The 10,422-nt window shown below is 47.5% G+C and overlaps 1 pseudogene; it reads right to left on the bottom strand.

Annotated features, from left to right (window-relative positions):
- Positions 1–6,990: 6,990 nt before the first annotated feature.
- On the bottom strand, positions 6,991–8,206 carry LOC102419119 (annotated as a pseudogene).
- Positions 8,207–10,422: the final 2,216 nt, after the last annotated feature.

Raw genomic sequence — 10,422 nt, forward strand, 5'->3', positions numbered from 1 at the left:
TCATTCATCTGTAGCTCAGAGTCTGCTGGTCAGCCCTGACAGAAAGTAATAAAAATCTTTTAGAATTTTGACGAGGATTAGACAAGATAACACATGGAAGACCTTAGCCCAACCCTGGCACACAGTGGGCACTAAAACAAAATTCTGGGGCTTGCATCTGCCCCCATTATAGTTTCACAGGAGTTTTGAGGGGCCAGAGCTAAGAAATGGGAAGGCACGGCTGGGGGCCCAGCACAGGGAATGGCCATAAAGAGAGACAGAAGTGGGGAAACAGAGGCAACAGAAAGTGTCAGGTGAGCAGCTCATCATTAGAGACCATCAGAACCTGTCGAAGTGAGGCCACGAAACCCAGAAGGTTATGATGGGCAGGTGTGTCTACTTCCCAAGTACCTTTTAATGCTTCGACTTCTATCAACCCCACTGCCTGAGGTCTAGACACCTGGCTGAGCTCCTTCAGGTTCACTTAACTCAGTGGTTCTCAACCTTGGCTGCACATTAGAATCACCTGGGAATCTTTTTAAAATCCTGATTTCTGGGTCTCATCATTAGTAACAAAGAAACAGAATTTCCGGAGGATGAGGCCCAGAAATCAGGATTTTAAAAAGATTCCCAGGTGATTCTAATGTGCAGCCAAGGTTGAGAACCACTGACTTAACTCATCTCTTGCCTCATTTTCTTCTGCCCATCCACTCCTCCCCTCTATAGTAAGAATGCAAATCCAAGCTCATCCAACTAGCCTTCCATCCCTCCACGACTGTTAGTTGCATAAAGTCACCTTTCTTCCCATGGTTCACAATCAGCTGGCCTCCTTGCTGCCAAGTATGCTGAAGAAACTCAGTTCCTCCATCCTACCGAGTTGCATGTGGTCTCTGGGCATTTGCACATTCTGTTCCCTAAGCTGAGAACACTCTTATCCCTTGTTTTCTTTTCTGGTGTCTTTTATTCTCCTCTCAGACTCTTGATTTACCCGTTTCTTCCTCTAGGAAGACCTCCTTGCCTACCCATCCAGTCCAAGACTGAGTTGATATCCACTCGGTGTTGAAGGCAGCTCACACAGTAGATGGCAGGCAGTGGCATTCATTAAATGTTTGCTGAATAAATAGATCTACCTGGCAGGGGAGATGCAGACTCAATTAGCAGATAATGTGGAGATAATTTACCCTGAAGTCCATACTTAGTTTTTTCCTACCCGTGTCAGTCAGGGTGCCAGCAGGTTTACTGAGATGGCTCAGTGACCCAGGAAAATCTAGGAGAGTGTCACCAAGGAACTTTGACAAAGGTGTGAAGGGTCAAGAGATTCGAGCAAGGCAGGGAGAAAAACCTGCCCTGGGACTAAGGACAGCAGGAAGCCACCACCTCCTGGACGGACGGGACAAGCAGGGAAGGCTACAGGACCTCAGGGCTGTGGAAGGAGGAGAGAGCTGCTGGGCGTGAGCTATGGCCTCTGGTAAAGGAATGCAGCCACTGCCCAAGGGGCCCCCTCTCCTCCCCTCCCTCTCCCATGCTTCTATCGCCAACTCCAGCAGGCCACTGGGGGACAAGCAGCCCTGTTGGCGCCGAGCGGAATGGGTAAGGAAGGGATGTGATCAGTAAGAAGAAACAGACTATCCAGTTGCTCTAAGAACTTAATAACCTGTTTAATGACCAGTCCTAAATTAGTACAGGTAATGGATTCCACCAGCTGGTGTTAAAGCTTCTATCTTTTGGAATAAAACATGTTGATGTGTCAATTGAATAGACATTAAATAGAAATAATTTTTAAAATATTTTAATTGAATTGAAAATATTAAGACTTTTTAAAACTTAGTTTGATTTGGACTCAGTGTCTTATTTGCAATTTAACAAAAGACGCTTTTAAATTTTAATTTAAGTTTTAGAAACCTGCTTGGAGATTTGTCCTGACCTGAGATATAACTCAGCCTCCACTTCGCCAGTGAATTTGCCCACCGCCAAATAGACTGGAGTCTGAGCAAAGGCCTTGCCCCTAAACCGGGAGGCAGCCCTTTCTGAGATGGGGGATATCTCAGCAGGGACAGAGATGATCCCCCTTGTCTGGCCATTAGTCGTGGAATTTAGGTGTTGGACCCAGCAATAGCTTGCAATTTGAGGGTTCAGATATTGTCATCTGGAAGATGTCAATACGGAGTCAGGAACAGACGAACACTTCCTAACTTGCAAATCCACAAATAGCGAACCTCCTGTCTGCTGAAGCCGATGCGCTGTGCTAATTCAAAAGTCAGACAGCGTGCAAAGGCTCCCTGTGTGTATGAAGTGCTTGCAACACCATCTGCCTCTGTCTGTATTTAGGTGCTTAGTTTGTTAGCTCTGCGTGCTAACAAGTTAGGGCTGGAGGGGCCAGATACTACCTAAGCCTCATTTCACCCAAAGCAAACCTAACATTCAAACAAAATCAGAGGAACCGCAACAGAAGACTTTTGCTTGTGCCACCTCCTTCATTCTCCACCCAAGTTCAAGGTTTTCTCCCTCAGGGGATCAGCTTTGAATGGCCACACCTTTGTGTAAGGCAGTCCTGCTCTGTTTCAGGACTGCTTTAGGAGATCATGACATCTTTGCTTAGAGCTGGTTACAGCGACCTTAGCTGGGCAGCACATGCATAGTGTGTGTGTGCTATGAACTGAATGTTTGTGTCCTCCCAATGTGATGGTGTTAGGAGGTGGAGCCTTTGGAAGTGATCAATTCATGAGGGTGGCTCCATCTAGATGGGATTAGTGCCTTTAGAAAAACAGGCGTGAAAGAGATGCTTTCTCTCTCTACCATGTGAGGACACTGGAAAAGGTGGCTGTCTACAAACCAGAAAGAGGGCCCTCACCAGACACTGGATCTACTGGTGCCTTGACCGTGGACTTCTGAGCCTCCAGAACTGTGAGAAATAAATTGTTTGAGCCACCCAGTCCATGGTACTGTGTTATAGCAACTTGAACTGACTCAAACAGTGAGAATATAGGGTATACTAGTGTGAGACACTATGTTAAAAAAATTTTTCTGAGATTCCTTGAGTGGAGGGCCAGACTACAGTTTAAAAAAAAAACTATGAAGAAATTCCTATGCACACTGCACATATCTTATTTTAAAGTAAAAAAACAAAACGGGAACAAATACAATATTTGTATTTGCATGTGGCCCACGGGCCATAGTTTGAGGACCCCTGATATAGGGTAGACTAGTGTGAGACACTATGTTAAAAAATTTTTTCTGAGATTCCTTGAGTGAAACCATTTACCTCTGGTTTGCTACCCTTAAAACTCTAAGAAGCTGTAGCTATCCAGAAGAATTGGCCCAAATATATATAAATTTTGGATTTCTTGTTCCTTTTTTGGCTATTCATTTAGAACTAGTGACCCAGTGCATGAAATTCATGCACATTAAAAGGAAATTAATTATAGAAAATATTTTAATATTGCTATTTGCCCTTTCTCTATAATAGGAGTGTCAGAGATGAAAGAAAATTAGTAAAATGTATATGAAAATCTTCCTCCTGTCAGAGTCTGGGGCACACCACGGGAATCAGAGTCAAGTCCTCGCCCACCCATGTGCACCTCAAAATCACATGAGACCCAGACCCGACTGGCCCCACCCCCATTGGGCTAGATCCAGACATGGCCAGCCCCACCACCATCAAGCCTCGCCGGGTGGGGGTGTGCAGCCTCAGGTCGCCTGGCCTGGCACCAGGGTGGGGGACACGGCCTGAGTCCCCTGGCCTGGGCGAGGGGGCATGGCCTGAAGTCCCCTGTCAAGCCCTGCCAGGAGGGAGGGTGCAGCCTCAGGTCCCCTAGCCCATGGCAGGGTGCACGGCCTGAAGTTCCCCCGTCAAGTCCCGCAGGGTGGGGGGTGCGCCCTGAGGTCCCCGGTCAAGCCCTGCTGGGCAGAGGGCATGGCCTGAGATCCCCTGTCATGCCCTGCCAGGTGGGGGGCGCAGCCTCAGGTCCCACAGCCCAGCGCCAGGGTGTGGGGTGTGGCCTGAGGTCCCCCGTCAAGCCCTGCCAGGTGAGGGGGGGGCGTAGCCTCAGGTCCCCTGCCCCGGCCCAGCGCCACATAGCCTCAGGTCCCTGCTGATTGCTCGTTAAGGCTCATTATGGGAACTCGGCCTCCACCGTGGGCGCAGCCATCTTGTGTTATGGAATTCCTGCCTCTGCTGTGGGAGCAGCCATCTTGACCATTGTGGCATGATGGTCAATTTGCATATTCCTCTTTATTAGATAAGATGGGGTTTACAGAAGAGCAAATTTAAATAAGAAATTTGGGGAGCAAAACTGGGGAAGGGAGAGGGAGGAAAAGAAAGAGGGCGCTCTCATGGGCCAGCAGAGAAAGGGTCCCTTGAGTGGCTGGTGCAGGGAGAGGAAAGGAGAGCCCTGGAGAGCAGGCCAAGGCCACGTGTGTGGACTCCGGAGCAGGGTGGGCCACAGCCACAGAACAGAGTCAGGACACTGAGAGCTTCATCTCCCCAGTTGGTGGGGCCCAGCTTAGCTCAGTAGAGGCAAGTACAGGAACCGGGGAGTGGGGATTTGTCATCAGGACCAGAGAGGTGCTTTGGGGAGAGCAGGTGCCAGTACCTGGGGACCTTGCAGGCAATGTGTCTGCTGGGCTGCGGCTTCTTGTGAAGGCCTAAGGTAGGACATGACTTAGCCAGCCCACAACCAAACTGCAAAGGGGGAGGGAGGACAAAACGGCTTTGCAGTCGCAGAGACTGGCCTCCACCCCGGTCTACACTGAGCAGCTATGCCCAACACCGTCACTGGTCTTCCCTGGACTCCGTTTCTTCCTCTGTGAGGTGGGGTAGTAGCGCCTCCCTTGGAAGGCTTTGCTGAGGACTAAGGTAGTGTGTGCAAGGGACACGCATGTGGCGGGTTCTCAGGAAACGGTAGCCATCACCGTCATTAGTGCAGGAGGAGTGAACTGGGTGGGGCAGATTCTCCAGAACCCACAGTGTTCGCTGACACACAGCGGGAGGTGTAAATGCTGTCAGTCGTGTATGCCGGCACATTTGTCATTGAGCATCATTGTGTCGGGCGATCTGTGAGCGCAAACATGACCAAGCCCGGGGCCTCCCTGGAGACACTCCACAGGCAGGTGAGGATCCTGGGTACACAGATATCACCCTGCTCCTCCTTCTCCCCAGGCTGAGCAGTGTCTGGAGAGATGGGACAAGGAAAGCAATAAGTAGCTAAACAATTAAATAAACAACACACCCAAATAAAGAAGGTCTTAATGATCTGAGCCAGCCTGGCCACCAGACACTCAAATCAAACGCAGTAAGTGTAACTTTCTTTAACCGCCACCTTCCCGGAGGTCCCAAGTGTTCATGCATAATGGGGATTACCCATGATCTCCTAGAAACCTGTCTGAGACTCACATACTGCCATTGCCAACACAGGATGCTGCCTGGTCTTCCAGGCGGGACTACAGCTTGGATTCCGGGGCAGCGGAGTTTCTGAGAGGCCTTCTGAGGGCCTCTGACGCCGTGGTACTGCAGCTGGCTGTGTAGGGCCTGAGTGGAACTTGCCTGCCTGCCCACACACAGGCACAGGGAGGGCCTCAGGTGTACAGTCCTGGACGTAGGGCAGAGGAGGATGGCTCAGTCTAGCTCTCGAGAGCAAGGGCCATGTCGCACCATGTTTCTGTGTGCAGGCCAATGCAGTACTGCTGAGACCGGGCAAGAGTCTGAGGGCCCCGCCAGAGGACCCGTGCTGCTTGTCACAGTCGTACAGATCACAGGCACCTCTGTCATGCAGGGCCCAGTGCTTCTGCTGGCTCGGAGGCCTCTGCGCATCACTCAGGCCGCAGGGGCCCTTCTCCAGTCTCTTTCCCCAGGGCTCCAACGCTGCGCAGATTTGCAGGAGCTACGCCGGGACACCAGAGGTCACTTCAGAGTCCAGGCAGGATTTGAGTTCTGGAAGGTTATAGATACAGAGAAATGCAAATGAATTAAGTCGTCAAATCCTTCCTCTTACCATACATGTACAGGTTCTTGTGCAACAAATTCTTGTTTTTCCAGGTGCCCATTTCTTAGCTTCTCCTCACACTTCCATTCCTGGCTCCTGGGCACGTGCTGGCTAATCTGTGTTCACAGTAGAGGCCAGGGAACATTTTGTGGACGGAACTCTCACATGTGTACTTGTAGGTGGAAACTTAACATGCGAGACAGTGATACTGAGCATCAACCTTGGCAACTAGATTGACATTGAATGCTAGAATTGTAAATGGCTTTATTTTTTCATTTTTTCACTGTTCAAGGTTTTTGGCATTTTAATTGGTATAACACTTGGACAGTTGGCTGTATTATTTATATGTATACTTTTCTTTTTACATTATATGGCAATGTACACTAATCTGAAACATATAGTACACAGAATATGATCCTTTGGGCCATAGCTGGTTTGGTTCAGTGGATAGAGCGTTTGCCCAGGGACTGAAGGCTCCTGGGTTTGATTCTGGTCAAGGGCATGTACCTTGGTTGCAGGATCTATCCCCAGCCCTGGTCAGGGCTCGTGTGAAAGGCAACCAGTTGATATGTTTCTCTCACATCGATGCTTCCTCTATATATCTCCCCCTCTCCCTTCCACTAGCTCTAAAAATCAATGGAAAAATATGCTCAGGTGAGGAGTAACAAATACCCTTTAAAACAGTTATGCACATGACATGCAATATTAAATTTATACATTGGATCCCAGGATGTGATTGATTGGAGGAAAAAAGTTGGACTAGGCATGTTTGGTAAAGGAACCACAAGTTATATAACCCAGTGGACACACATCTAGTTTGAAGGGCAACTGTAGTGTATGCAGCATTGGCAGTGGCGCCGTGGAGGAGGTGGAACTATTTCACACAAGATAAGGATGGTCCAGCATCAGGACACAGATGCAGGGTTTTATGAACCATTACTATTTCTACCTTTCGGAAAGTGATGTTTTTAGTCACAGATCAGATAAAAGGGACAATATGCACAATCTCCAACTAAAATCCTGCTGTAGCCTAGACAGTGAGGTGGTAGGACATTAGAAGACTTGAAAACTGTAGCTCTTTCTGGATCCCCCAAAATTATCTGCTCTCTTCTTCAAACGGGCTCTTCCTCAGGTGTCAGAGTCACCTTCACAACATCAGAGGTTCCACTCTGTCCCAAGAGGAAGGAGCACTAAGGAGGACGTCTTCTTTTATTCCGTGGAGACTCTTAACCATGGTGGAAATTGGATGCACCCGCCTACGATTCTTCATCATACTTCCTGCCAAATCTGCCACTGACGGGCCAGTGGCCCAGGGTGTGTCGCCTTTCAGTTTGATCACATCATAGGCACTTTCAACCACCTGTTTGTGAACTTCCTTCCACTGTTCCTCATCTGCATCACTGCCTAAATCAGGGTGCAGATCCTTTGGGGAGACACCAGCAACATTCACTCCACTCCACACAGGGTCACTAGAATGTCCATGCTCCCCAAGCACCCACCCATGACAGCTTAATGGGTGAACTCCCAGCCTCTCCCCCATTAGGTAATGGAACCAGGCTGGATCCAGATTGCAACCACTTCGAATAAATGGGTTTTTAGAAAGCCACTTATCTTCCAAGCCACATAGGTCACGATACCCACTGGGTTGGAAACAACAAGCAAATTGCAGTTGGGGTGTATTTCACATTAGGAATGAAGAGGTTAAAGATGTTCACATTACACTGGACCAAATTATGACGGCTTTCTCCCTTGTGTTGACGTGCCCCAGCTGTGGTGATAAGCAGCTTGGAGTTTGCAGTCTCACTGTGGTCTCTGCAGTCACACTATAGTCTCCTTTGCAGTTCTAAGGAAAAGGCTGCCATGCTGGAGACCCATCATCTCTCCCTTCGGCTTGTCTTCCGTGACATCAACAAGAGCAAGTTTATCTGCCACGTCCTTCATTTAGATACTGATGGCTCAGGCCATCCAACAGCACCAGCCCAACGACTGTCGTCTTATTCTGGGGGCTTCGTTCTCCCTTAAGCAGACTCACAGCCAGCTGCTCCTTGAGAGTTGCCGCACTGGACTCAGGACCAAAGGCACGGATTGCACGGCGGGTGGGTGTCAGATCCAGACTAGGAGGCAGCTGTCCATGTCAACGACTTCATTTTTACAAAAAATTTAACAAGATTTAATCACTTTTTCAAAAATACAAATAAAAATTTCAGTTTATTGAAATAATTTTGACTTACACTTTTGATATCCATGAATTATGACCTACTTGCTTTTAAAATTTCATGATTGATTTTGTATAGTTTAGGAATAAAATAAGTGTTTTGAAAACTAATTTTCATTTTTGATGAAAATACATTCAAATTTTAGACACTCTGAATACAACCTCATATATTTTTTTCAGTCCTTTGAGTCATTGAGCATGAGTGCAGTTGAAATTGTGACAGGTTAAAGGAAATGCAAAAATGGAGCTTAAAAAGAAAAGAAAAAACATTCAGAAAAAAGAAAACCTTGAAAGGGATAGTCTGTTTAAATTTTTAAAAACTGGAAACAATAAAATTTAGCAGCCTTCTAGTCAGCATGGCCCACATAAAATTTACAAACAGAATGTAACCAATTCTTTATTTAATGAATATTTAATTACTAATCAAGACAAAGGAAGTGGATTAAATAAGAAAGAAAACTGTTCTATAAATCAATAACTTAAATAGGTCCAATACGATCTCCGAAACTTCATATTCTTACCATAAGGAGATTTAATTACTCATTAAAACAATGAGAATGTAAGGGAGCCTTCGTTTCTGCTCTTGTTAGGGCCCTGGAAGTGTCAGGGGCAGTCCTGGGCCGTCCAGATTCTGGCTGCAAACCTGCCTGGGCTGGGGGCCTGAGCACAGATTTCCATGCTCTGAACCCAGGACGGGCCACCAGACCAAGCTCATTGGAATGAGACACAATTTCAAAGTCCCCAACGCAGTGGCTTACACAAAATAGACTTCAACAATGCTTTTTAAATTTATTTGAAAATAGTCCACCAGCTTGCACTCCTGGGATAGGAGGAAGAGTGAATTATTCCTTAAATCACTATATATTCAGTGAAGACGAGGGCCTGGCTTCCTGGAGCTTTTAGTGGAGTGGAGAAGGCAGAGTGATTCAAAGGCTCAGGTAAGGCGACCTACAGGGAAACTGCGCCGCTCCACAGAGAGAGCCTCCCGATAAAGGACCAGGTGGCGCGCGCACCCTCCTGCCCCTGGCTAGCCTCTCTTTCTCCACAGCTCTCTCCCCCTGTGCCTGGCGCCTTCCTCTCTTCTCCCTCCCTCTCCAAGTAACCCCTTTGGTTATAGGTGGGATGAAATGGGAAATTCTTATTAGGAAGTGGCAGTATGCAAATGAATGGAAATTCAGAGAAGAAAGACAGCTTGGTGAAGCTTATGTTTAAAAAATAATCATCATGATGAATGTTCTCCTCAGAGAAATAAGCTTGCTCTGCAGTGTATGAGCAATGGCTGCCTGAGGCAGCTGGGTGCAAATGTGGTTTCCGAGATTTTCATTGGTGCTGTAAAAAAAACCACACACACAAAAGCAGGCTGTGAGAAGAGAGAGAAATAAAATAAAAAGCTGGAGCTGCAGATGGGTGGAAGTCTGATTCCTATAGAAATAGAGCATTTAAATTAGCTTGGCATAAAAATAATCAGGGCTGTGGGGTTGACTTACTCACTATATTCCCCACTGCCTGATTCAATTTCTGTTTTGAGAAATTCAACACGTGCCCAGGTTCCTCCAAAGGCCCCATCCCAGCTCCAGCCTCAGGAACTAGGGCTGTGGCTGCTGCTCGGCAGTTGACACATGGGGGCAGGCTCGGCCTCACACCTGGGCTTTTGACATGAGTTTTCCTGTTGTCCCTGCCTGTTCCAGCAAAATTCTGGGTTTCTTTCTTCATGTTATCTTGCTGCATTCCTATAGAAGTCCAGAAACCCTGGAGCCTTTTAATTTCATTTTAATTTCCCCCTGAGATTAACTTCTATAGTGACACAAGGGAGCCCAGGCCCAGGTTTTGGTAATTAGTAAATAAACAAATAATATTTTAATAAAGTTGAAAGTGTAGGGTCTCAATCAAGAAGGCCTTCTGCTAATCAACATACCTGAGTTTGTAAAGTAATATTCTGGGTATAAATTTGTACCAAGACATGTGAAGTATAAGAAATGTTACATTCCTTCATTTTTCTCAGGCAATTTACCCCCACTGGGGTGGTGGCAAAGCAAACCTCTGTCACTGTGAGGGTGACCCGTCACTAGGGAAACGAGAGGTTCTGGGGCACCTGCTGTGCTTGGGAGAAGCCCCTGCCCTCCTTCTGGGCCTTTTGCTCATGGCCTTTGTGCCGGGAAGGAGGGCTTGCTCAGGGTCAGTGCTGAGCCATTCGTGCCCGAGGGTAGCTCCTGCAAGTGGGGCGCTGACTCCTACTGTTCTTGGTCC

This window comes from Myotis lucifugus, unplaced genomic scaffold (genome assembly GCF_000147115.1).
Source record: "Myotis lucifugus unplaced genomic scaffold, Myoluc2.0 scaffold_227, whole genome shotgun sequence".
NCBI classification, from domain to species: domain Eukaryota; kingdom Metazoa; phylum Chordata; class Mammalia; order Chiroptera; family Vespertilionidae; genus Myotis; species Myotis lucifugus.